Here is a 12,172-nt window from a genome sequence, read left to right on the forward strand (position 1 = left end):
GAAAAAAATCAACGATTAAATATAATCAGCTGAAACACAAATAAATATAAATATGCAAATCTCGGAAGAACGGCCTACTTTTGACCTTTCGACCTTTTGACATTCGACCTTTTGTTCTTCTAGCTTTTTTCCTTCGACCTTTTGGCACAGATTTTTTTGTTTCGACCTTTTGACCTTTCGACCTGTTGACCTTTCGACATTTTGTTTTTTTAACCTTTTGACCTTCGACCTTTTGACCTTTGACCTTTCTACATCCGACCTTTTGACCTTCGACCATTTGGCTCAGATTTTTTGTTTCGATCTTTTGACCCTTCGACTTTTTGTCCTTTCAACATTTTGTTCCTTCTACCTTTAGTCCTTTCGACCTTTAAACCCTTCGACCTTTTGACTCAGATTTTTTATTTCGACATTTTGTCCCTTCGACCTTTTGTATTTAGACCTTTTGACCTTCGACCTTTTGTCCTACAACCCCTTCGGGTATTCCTCCGGGAATTCCGACTTTTCGTCCTTTCAACCTTTTGTTCCTTCTATCTTTTGTCCTCTCGACTTTTAAACCCTTCGACTTTTTGTCCTTTCAACCTTTTGTTCCTTCTACCTTTTGTCCTTTCGACCTTTAAACCCTTCGACCTTTTGACTCAGATTTTTTGTTTCGACCTTTTGTCCCTTCGACCTTTTGTCCTTTCGACATTTTGTCTTTAGACCTTTTGACCTTCGACCTTTTGTCCTACAACCCCTTCGGGTATTCCTCCGGAAATTCCTTCGGGCATTTCTCCAGGAATTCCTTCTGCCATTTTTCCGGGAATTCCTTCAGGCATACCTTCGAGTATTTCTACGGGAATACCTCTAGGAATTTCTCCGAGAATTCCTCCAGGAATTTCTCCGGGAATTGCTCCAGGAATTTCTCCGGGAATTCCTCCGGGAATTCTTCCAGGAATTCCTCCGGAGATTCTTCCAGGAATTCCTTCGGAATTCTGCCAGGAATTCCTTTGGAATTCTGCCAGGAATTTCTCCGGAAATTCTTCCAGGAATTCCTCCCGGTATTCCTTCGGGAAATCCTCCGGGAATCCCTTAGGCAACCTCTCCAGGATTTCCTTCGGCAATTCCTTCAGAAGTTCCTCCGGAGGCAATCCTAGAGAAGCTTTCGGAATTATAGAAGGAATTCCTGGACGAATTCCCGTAGGAAATCCTATAGAAATTTCCAGAAGTATTTAAAAAGAAATTTCCTCAAAAATCATGGAGCAATTTCAAAGGAATTCCTGGAGGAATGTCCGGAGGAATTTCTGGAAAAAAAATGCCTGGAGAAATTCCTGGAAAAATGTTCTGGAATTTCCGAATTTCCGAAAGAATTCCTGGGCTAACTTCCGGAGGAATTCTCCGAGGTATTCCTAGAGGAGTTTCTTCAATATTTTTCCCAGAATGTTCTGGAGGAAATCGTAGAGGAATTTGCGGAGGAGCTCCTGGAGGAAATCGTGGAGAAATTCCCGGAGAAAATTCTGGAGCAAATTTTGAAGAAATTCCCGACGAATTCCTGGAGGAACTTCCAAAGGATGAATTTACGGAGAAACTCATGAAGAAAGAGAAACAATTTCAGGAGGATAGCCGTGGATGAAGTACTGCAAGATTTCGCGGAGGAATTACTGGAGAAATCCCCAGAAGAATTTATATTAACATTTATGAGTGAGCTCACGGAGAAATTTCTAAAGGAACTTCAAAAAGCATTCCTGAGGGAACTCGCGAAAGACTTTATGGTGAAATTCCATTTGGAATTTATATAGCGATTCCAGGATGATTAACAGGTGGAATTCCCTGAGACATTCGTGGAAAAATTCTTGGAAGTATTTTTGGAGGAATTTATGGAGACATTGCAGGGAGAATTGTTGAAGTAATGCTTGTGAGAACTCCCGATAGAATTTCAAGGAAAAATTCCGGAGGAATTCCCGAAAGTTTTTCCATTGGAATTCCATACAAATATTTATGAAATAAATCCTAGGAGGTATTTCCGGAGGCACTCGCGAAGTTTTTTTTTTCGGGGAAATTCTTGTAAAAATTTGAGGAAGCATTGCTGCAGGCATTCGTGGAAGACTCGGAGACTCGCTGAAAACATTCTCAGAGGAATTCCTGGAAGGATTGGCAAAGGACTTGCTGGATAATCTGCGAATTCCTTCACGAAATCCTGCGTAAAATTTATTGAAGAAGTTCTCGGGATCCCTTTAATGATTTGGTTCTGGAAATTCTCCAGCAATTCGTCTGGGCACACTTTCGGAGGAATCCATTATCGAACTAAACAAGAACGCAGGAAATCTATTTACTCTCATCCTCGTTCTCATCAAACAGGAGGTATTGCTGTAAATGTTCGTGGAAAAATTCATACGGGTATTTCCGGAGCAATTACCGGAGACTCGTTGAAATAATTCTCAGAGGGATTTTTGGAATGATTGCCAAAGGACTTGCTGGAGGAATTGCGGAATATCCAGGAAGTGCTCCTAGATTTCCTTCAGGATTTGCTCCAGGAATTTATCCAGCAATTCCTCTGGTAACACTTTCGGAGTAATCCATGGCCGAACTGAACAGAAATGCAGTAATTCTATTTACTATTCTCGAGACTCTCGAGTGAAGTGAGAAATAATATCTATTTTGCTGATTTCTTCCAAAATGAAAACAAACACAAACTATCAAATTTATGCAATAATGCTATGCTAATGCTATGCTAATGCTATGCTAATGCTATGCTAATGCTATGCTAATGCTATGCTAATGCTATGCTAATGCTATGCTAATGCTATGCTAATACTATGCTAATGCTATGCTAATGCTATGCTATGCTAATGCTCGCTAATGCTATGCTAATGCTATACAATGCTATGCTAATGCTATGCTAATGCTATGCTAATGCTATACAATGCCATGCCAACGCTATGCTAATGCTATGCTAATGCTATGCTAATGCCATGCTAATGCTATGCTAATGCTGTACTAATGCTATGCTAATGCTATGCTAATGCTATGCCAATGCTATGCTAATGCTATGCTAATGCTATGGTAATGCTATGCTAATGCTATGCCTAATGCTATGCTAATGCTATGCTATGCTAATGCTATGCTAATGCTATGCTAATGCTATGCTAATGCTATGCTAATGCTATGCTAATGCTATGCTAATGCTATGCTAATGCTATGCTAATGCTATGCTAATGCTATGCTAATGCTATGCTAATGCTATGCTAATGCTATGCTAATGCTATGCTAATGCTATGCTAATGCTATGCTAATGCTATGCTAATGCTATGCTAATGCTATGCTAATGCTATGCTAATGCTATGCTAATGCTATGCTAATGCTATGCTAATGCTATACTGTGGAATAAAATAGAAAATCAAATCATAATATAAATATAAAAATTGTAAAATTGTAAAAAAATAATAAGAAAAAGGAAGTAAGAAACGCAATGAGGTGACACAAAAAGAAAACAAAATGAGATAAAACAATAGATCACACGTTTGTCTATTCCCAGCTAGACTCGAACAGTTTTAAATCCCGAACAATGAAAGCAGTGAAACATCTTGAACCCAGTCCAACTCCTACATCTTCTACCACCACATAAATGTTTACGACCCATTTGAAGAAGGTGCAGATTTTTATTCTAATCCCACTCCACCCCCTTGCTGTGCTATTTCTAACCCACGCACTGTTCCGGTTTCCTGGCTTTGCATGGACAGGGCAGCCTCTTTTTACACTCAATCATCAGCATCGCCATCGCTTGATTACAAGCAGCCGAAAGATCGGCAGTGGTAAGGACAAAACCCCATAAAACCATTCCCCCGCGTTCGCTTTCTTAGGCCTGATCAGCCAAGCGGGTGAGATAAGTAAGCAAGCGAAAAGCAGCACACGTGTGTTTGTGTTCGCAGCGACAGGACATGCACGAGAACATCATTCCCGGGGGTGTGGGGATTGGCGGACCCGAGCCCGAGTTTTGATGGCTTTGAAAAGTGCCGTCATCATCACCAATAAATTATCGAAATCGAATAATATTGACGCAAAAGGGGCATCGAGCACGGGAGCGCATCATTCACCACATATACGCAAACGGCACATAAACCAGAGGAGGGAACGTACGATCGTAAAAATTGTAACAATAGCTTCACATCGGTATCCGCAACAGCAGCAGCAGCACCAACAGTGGTAACTCATCCGCCCATGTCGACATAAGCCGTTTTTTGTTCGACCCCGGCATGCACATGTAGTGTGGCGGCCGTCCCGGTGCCCATGTTGTAATAAAAGGTACTACTTTTGAGAAAAATGAATGGCAAAGGATGGAGGAAGTCATGTGCAAACGCACCACTGGGATGATAAACTGAATCAAGGCGAACTTTATGCGAGGCCGTTGGGACATCTGTAAACTAGGAAATACATATCCTAAAGAAGTGTTATGTTTCTAAAAATATGAATAATTGTTCAGGTTCATATGAAATTACGAGAATTCCCTAATTGTAGAATTCCCCGATCATGGTAACCCAAATAAATATCTGAGATTTGACCAAACATGCAAAACACTATCTACATATTTGGAATCCCACCGACTAATAGCAATCAGCAATCTGGTGTTATGGGTCTTATTATTTACTGTAATCTATGTGAAATCTAAACACGAACTTTTCCTCTTTTTCTACTTTTAGAAGACCAATTTTGGATTAGCGCAAATTTTTCAAACATTTTCGTTTTTTTTTGTTTTTTTCGTCTGTATTCTTTTCTTTGTATTGTTTTGCTTAGAGTTCTTTGTCTTTTTTTGCAAAGACAAAGGAGACGAAATATACAAAGAAAACGAAGAACACTAATCATTCTTTGTCTTCTTCGTCTTTTTTGTCTTCTTTGTCTTTTTTGTCTTCTTTGTCTTCTTTGTCTTCTTTGTCGTCTTTGTCTTCTTAGTCTTCTTGGTCTTCTTGGTCTTCTTTGTCTTCTTTGTTTTCTTTGTCTTCTTTGTCTGCTTTGTATTCATATTCTCTAAATTTATTGTCATAAAGAAAGATATCCTAAACTATTCAAATATTCATCACTTTCATTTTGCTGGTGGTTTTGGAAAAATTGACAACCAGTGTAATGATAAAAGCTCTCAGCGGTTCATTCAAACCATTGAGAAAGCTTTCGTTCCCAACCGGTTCAAGTACGATCACCTCCCCGATGATTGTCATTCACAAACCCACAAGGTCTCTCTCGTTTACGAACGCTCACCGAAAACGCTCCGGTACTCCTCACACGAAACCCCACACACATACAGACTCGCACTGAACGACCAGGACTCTCCAGTGAAACGAAACCACGAATCCTGAATAACACAGAAAAAAAAACAACACAACTACCACCACCGTCACTAACAACAACAAAAACAACAAAGACCATTCAGCAAACGACAATAATGGAGGCAACAGAAAACAGTGAGCGCACCAACATCAACAACAACAACAACAGCAGCAGCAAAAGCACGCAAATTGCCGAAACGAACCCGAGCGGAAAACAACAACAACAAAGCAATGTGGCAAAAATGTGACCATAACGGGAAAATGAGAAAAGCTCTCTCGTCCTTCCGCGCTTCCCTTTGTTCCTTCGCCGCCGATCAACCACTTTTGCCCCCGTCATCGTCACCCACCCAGCCAGCAGGCGAAGCTTCCCACCTCCCCGTCGAGTGCTTTGTGCTTCGCACTTCCAGAGTTTTGCCGTTGATGATGGGACTCACCGCCGTGCCTCCGCACGGACTGTTTTCGTTCTTCCGTTCCGTTCGCTCGCTCGCTGGCTTCTTTTGTGACAGCGTAGGTAGTTGGCGGGCGAAGCGCGGAGGTGCCGATCACGAGCGGTGCGGTGCGGCGCGGTAACGACATCGTACGAAAAAGAAACGAGTCACTAAGCGTGTTGTGCGACCTCTTCGAATCAAGTGGAGGATGAATGGATGGTGGGAAAAATAAGAACAATCATTCGGGATCGGGTTCTGCTGAACACTTTTCACACACTTTATTGGCGAGGGCTTCCTTTTGCTTGCTTTCGGCAAAGCTCGATGGGATGCTTTGGGAACGGGATTGAGTGGAACGTGCGAATGCGTCTCGCACGCAAAAACAAAACGCAATTGAGTTCAGTTTACTTTTCGGGTGGGGGGCTATTCACTCTTTCCGGGTCGATACGAGGATGTGGGAAGGAACTTCGAGGATTAGCAACTTTAAAGACGAACAATTCGATTGAAACATGCAGGCAGGATTTTTGTTAATTATTATGCAAAGGCATTATGTTCGTTTGACATAGTAAAATCATGCTGTTTTTTTGTTTTTCATATCAATAAACAGGTAGGTAACAACATATGTAATGTTAATAAAGACAAAAGAAGTAAAAATTTAATGTGGCCCTCCATGAACCGGAATTGGTGATTACCCAAACTTCGCAAATTGTATTTCTGAATCAATGTGATTTTAGTAGGATTGAAATTAATTAAAACAATGAACGAACAGACAAACTTAAACTGATAAAAAACGTATTTTTTCGGTTCTATTTTGTTAAAATAGTTTTAACTCTAGTTTGTTATTTGAAATGAAATATCATTTTTGTGTTTTAAAACACGTAACACAGTATAAGTGTTTAATTTATTTTATCTAAAATGCTTTTTGAAGCCAAACATTGGTAGGCGGATCAGTTAGTGTACACCCAATTAGCGGAAAGTTGTTTTTAATACAGTTCTGCATAAAAACCTTACAGAAACTGAATAATACTTATGCATATACAATTTCGGAAGATTTTTTTAAAGATTGGATTTAAATCTCACAATCTTGCAATTTTCTCGAGAAATTCCTTCACCGATTTCTTCAGAAATACTTTTGAACATGTTTGAGGATTTCTCCAGGAGCTCCTCATGGGGATTCCTTTAGAGCTTATTCCAGGAGAAACTTCTGGGAGACTTCCCAGAGGAATTTCGGGAGAAGGACTACGTCCTTCGGGAAGATAGGGGGCCAATGGCTGCAGATTCAAATTTGAGACCCATTTTTGGTTCTTTTTTTAAAATTGTTATTTCATTTCTGTTTGTGATTGGAAAAAATCAGTTCTTTTCAGAACCATCATTTTATTCAAGGGAAGGTTATTCCGAGCTGAAATTTCTTCAAAGTAACTCGATCTTTCTCAGAACCATGATTATAAACAAGATGGAATTGATCTGCCAGTGAAGTATAAAATAAAATCGCCTGATGCTTGAAGTTGCGATCAATCACAACGTTTCATTCATTCATTTATTTAGTCTACATCTAAACAGATAACACTGAATCAACAATTTGACGCCACAATACACAGTTCGAGGCCGCATCTCTCCATCCTCGAGTACGCCCCACGCTCGCCAAGTCGTTTTGCACCTGGTATGCCCATGTCGCTCGCTGCGCTCCTCGCCGTCTCGTACCTGCCGGATCGGAAGCGAACACCATCTTTGCAGGATTGCTGTCCGGCATTCTTGCAACATGTCCTGCCCATCGTACCCTTCCGGCTTTAGCTACCTTCTGGATACTGGGTTCGCCGTAGAGTTGGACGAACTCGTGGTTCATTCTTCGCGGCCACACACCGCCAAAGATGGTCCTAAGCACCCGTCTCTCGAATACTCCGAGTGCTTGCAAGTCCTCCTCGAGCATTGTCCATGTTTCATGTCCGTAGAGGACAACCGGTCTTACGATGGGTTCGATAACGGTCCTTACAGCAAAATATTAACAATTTACATAATCCTACGTCCAATTCTGTCTCGGATACAACCTTCTAGTATTTTCTTGTGGGGATGATTGTTTGGGTAGTTCATAGCAAAGTTTCTGATAGAGATGGGCAAAACCAATCACTGGATGATCGGAACAGATCTGGGTTATTCATTCTAGTGTTTCGGATGTTTCAACCGGTTCGGATCCGTCGAACAAAACGCAAGAAGAATGCAAAATAGTGAAACGTTAGTCATTCAGGCTCATACTTTTGAACCGTATTGACAATAGCTTCACTTTTTATTGTTCACAAGCTTATGGAGTATGAAGCACCTTCTTTCCCCGCAAAAATATCCACAAGACCACTTGGAGATCACCCAACCACGATACGGAAAACCAAATCGATCACGTTCTAATCAACGGTAAATTCTTCTCCGACATCACGAACGTCCGCACTTACCGCAGTGCGAATATTGAATCCGACCTCTACCTCGTAGCAGTATGCCTGCTCTCAAAACTCTCGACGGTGTACAACCCGCGTCGAAGTCGGACGCCACGACTTAACATTGGGCGGCTACAAGACGGTAGACTAGCCCAAGGATACGCGCAGTAGCTGGTAGTGGCACTCCCAACGGAAGAGCAGCTAGGCGCAGCGTCTCTTGAAGATGGTTGGAGAGATATTCGATCCGCCATTGGTAACACCGCAACCGCTGCACTTGGCACGGTGCACCCGGATCAGAGAAGCAACTGGTATGTAAACGGTGAATGTGAGCAGTTAGTGGAAGAGAAGGTATTTGTGTCAAAAGCTCGAAGGTCAAAAGGTCGAAGGTCAAAAGGTCGAAGGACAAAAAGTCGAAGGACAAAAGGTCGAAGGGTCAAAAGGTCGAAAGGACAAAAGGTCGAAAGGAAAAAAGGTCGAATATGTGTCATAACGCCGAAGGACAAAAGGTCGAAAGAACAAAAAGATAAGAAATAAGATGGGAGTTGTGAGTAGTGACAAGTGAGATGCCAGATGGAAATAGTGAGTATAAATAAATGCGAAGTGAGAAGTAAAAAGTGACAAGTGACAAATGTGATGTGAGAACTGAGGAACGGAGAAGTGAGATGTAAATAAGAAGTGAAAAGGAAGATAGGAGAAAGGAGGAAACATGTATAGTAAGAAAAAAAACAGATGATGAATCAAGAACAAAAAAAGAAAGAAAAAGGAAGATTGAAGAGAGAAGATACAATGAAGCAAAACAAAAGAAAGAAGGAGGAAGCAAGTAACAGGAAAAGAGAAGAAAGATGGAAGAAATGAAGAACAAAAAAGAGAGAAATAAGTAAGAAAGAAGGAAGAAAAAAGGAAAAAAGAATGAAGAAAGGAGGATGAAAGAAGGAAAAAAGAAGGAAGAAAGAAGAAATAAAGAAGAATGAAGGAAGAAATAAGGAACAAAGAAGAGAGACGTAAGAAAGAAAGAAGGAAGAAAGATGAAAAAAAGAAGGCTGTAGGAAGAAAAAAAGAAGAAAAGAAAGAAGAAAGAAAAAAGAAAGTAGGAAGTAAAACAGGAAACAAGAAGAGAGAAGAAAGAAAGAAGGGAGGATGACGGAAGAAAGAGAGAAAGAAGAGAGAAGGAAAAAAGAAGAAAGGAGAAAAAAAGAAAAATGAAAGTAGGAAGAAAGAAGGAAAAAAGAGGAAGAAAGAAGGTGGAAATAAGGAATAAAGACGGAAGAAAAAAAGGAGAATAACGGAAGAAAGGCAGAAAGAACAAAGAAAGAAATAAGGAAGGAAGGAAGAAAAAAGAAAGAAGAAAAAAGAAAGAAGGAAAAAAGAAAGAAGGAAAAAAAGATATTAGGAAAAAAAGAAAGAAGAAAAACGGAAGAAAGGAGAAAAAATTAGGAAATAAGGAATAAAATAGAAAAAAAAGAAGAGAAAAGCAAAAAAGAAGAAGTAAAGAAGGAAAAAAAGGAAGAAAGTAAAAAGAAAGAATGAAAAAAGGAAGAAAGTAAAAGAAAAACAGGAAACAAAAAGGAAGAAAAAAAGGGGAGAGAGAGAGAAAGAAGAAAGGGAGAAGAAATAAGGAAGAAAGAAGGAAGAAAGGAGGTAAAAAGAAGAAAAAAAGGTAAGCAAGTAGGAATAAAAAATAAAAAAGAAGGAAGAAGAAAGGTATAAAAAAGGAAGAAAAAAGGTAGAAAGAATGAAGAAAGATGAAGCAAAGAAGGAAGAAAAAGGAAAAACGAAAGAGGTAAGAAATAAATAAGATGAAATATGGAAGGAAGAAGGAAGAAAGAAGGAAAAACAATTGAAAGAAGGAAATATATGAAGTAAGAAGGAAAAGAATACAAGGAAAAAGGAAGAATAAATAAGAAAGAAAGAAGAAAAAGAAAGACCTTTCATCCTTCCGACCTTTTGTCCTTCAACCTTTTGACGCAGTTGCTTTGTTTCGACCTTTGACCTTTTGTCCTTTCGACCTTTTGACCTTCATCCTACAGCCGAAGAGAAGAATGCAGCATGGGTGAGATTGCTGCAACACCGCACGAGGGCGAACGAGGCACGATATAAACAGGCGCGGAACAGACAAATCTCGATTTTCCAGAGGAAAAAGCGCCAGCAGGAAGATCGAGACCGTGAAGAGACGGAACAACTGTACCACGCTAATAACGCACGAAAGTTCTATGAGAAGTTGAACCGTTCACGTAAGGGCCACGTGTCACAGCCTGATATGTGTAAGGACATAAACGGGAATCTTCTTACGAACGAGCGTGAGGTGATCCAAAGGTAGCGGCAGCACTACGAAGAACACCTGAATGGCGATGTGGCAGACGAAGATGGCGGTATGGTGATGGACCTGAGAGAACGCGCGCAGGGCATAATTTTACCGGCTCCGAATCTGCAGGAAATCCAGGAGGAGATAGGCCGGCTGAAGAACAACAAAGCCCCTGGGGTTGACCAACTAACAGGATAGCTATTTAAACACTGTGGTGAGGCACTGGCTAGAGCGCTGCACTGGCTCATTACCAAGATTTAGGAGGAGGACGTTTTGCCGCAGGAGTGGATGGAAGGTGTCGTGTGTCCCATCTACAAAAAGGGCGATAAGCTTGATTGTAGCAACTACCACGCAATCACATTGTTGATTGCCGCCTACAAGGTACTCTCCCAAATTTTATGCCGTCGATTAGCACCAATTGCAAGGGAGTTCGTGGCGTCGAGAATCGAACTTGCCATCTCCGAATTGGCTTTGCTCGCAAGACTAACTGGAGAAGATTCTTCGGATGATTTCTGGCTAATTTCTAGGGGAGAATTCAAGGGGATTCTTGAAAAAAAAAATCAGGAGGGGTGCCTAAAAGAATTCCTCGTAAAGTTTCTCGGAAAATTTCTATAGAATCTTGAAATAAAGTTTCTCTTATCGTCAACTAGCACTACCTAGGCCAGACCAGGATACAAGAGACTCTTCGGCAATCCCGGAGTCGGCTAATTACTGGATAATCAAGGTTTTTTTTGCGACGATCAAAAACTAACAACACGAGAACTTTTAACTTTCCAATAAAATTGATTGGTTCCTAGTCATAGCGTATGTGTGTCGTTCTGTATAACAAATTTGTGTAAATTTGTTAAGCGTGACCTAGTTCTAGTTCTTGTACCGGTTGTTGGAGCCGGAATAGCCGGCACAGCGACTCCAGTCCAGCAGTGCGGCCAGAATTCTCACCAGAACAGCGAGGCGAGTGGGGATGCGGACGATCGTCGTCCGACTGGAACAGCGGGCGTTTCTGGACAATGGTGGACAGGCGTCTTCTCTCGTAGGCGCGATCGGCCGGCCGTGGCTTAGCCACCTTGGACGGCCGAAAGGGGAATTCCTCCTTTACGGTTAGATCCAACGGTCCCAGGAATCATCCCATGAAGGTCGCCAGGATCTTCGACGAATTGGGCGCGGAAGCCTTAACGGCTTCGTGGGCCGAGCCTTATGCTGGACGGAAAGCAGTTCAATTAGAGACGTAGAAAAAAAGGTCATAAAGGACAAACTGGTATTAAAACCGGGCTTTGCAATGCACAGCGTTGAATAGCCTGAGCACAGTTGCTCACAGTATTCACTGCACTTAAAACCCGTCCACAACAGTCGGACGCTTGATATTAAAGGGGCCGAAATTGGGCAATGGATTCTCTTCTAAAATAATTTCCTTCATCATTTTCCCACAAGCTTACATTGCATTTTTCATCTAACATGACATTTACATAATCATAATGTCATGTTGGACGAGGAAGGGTCGCTTGGCCGAAACCCATCCGGCCGAAAGCCATTTGTCCGAATACCAATAGGCCGAACAAACTATTAGGCCGAAACCCATCTGACCGAAAGTCATTTGGCTGAAAGAGTTATTTGAAAAGTGAGAAATTAGAAGTAAAAAGAGAGACGTCTCAATTCTCATTCCTTATTTCTCACTTCTCACTGTGAAACGTCTCACTTCTCACTTTGCGCTCCTCTTTTTACAGTGAGAAG

This window comes from Armigeres subalbatus, chromosome 1, assembly GCF_024139115.2.
Source record: "Armigeres subalbatus isolate Guangzhou_Male chromosome 1, GZ_Asu_2, whole genome shotgun sequence".
NCBI classification, from domain to species: Eukaryota; Metazoa; Arthropoda; class Insecta; order Diptera; family Culicidae; genus Armigeres; species Armigeres subalbatus.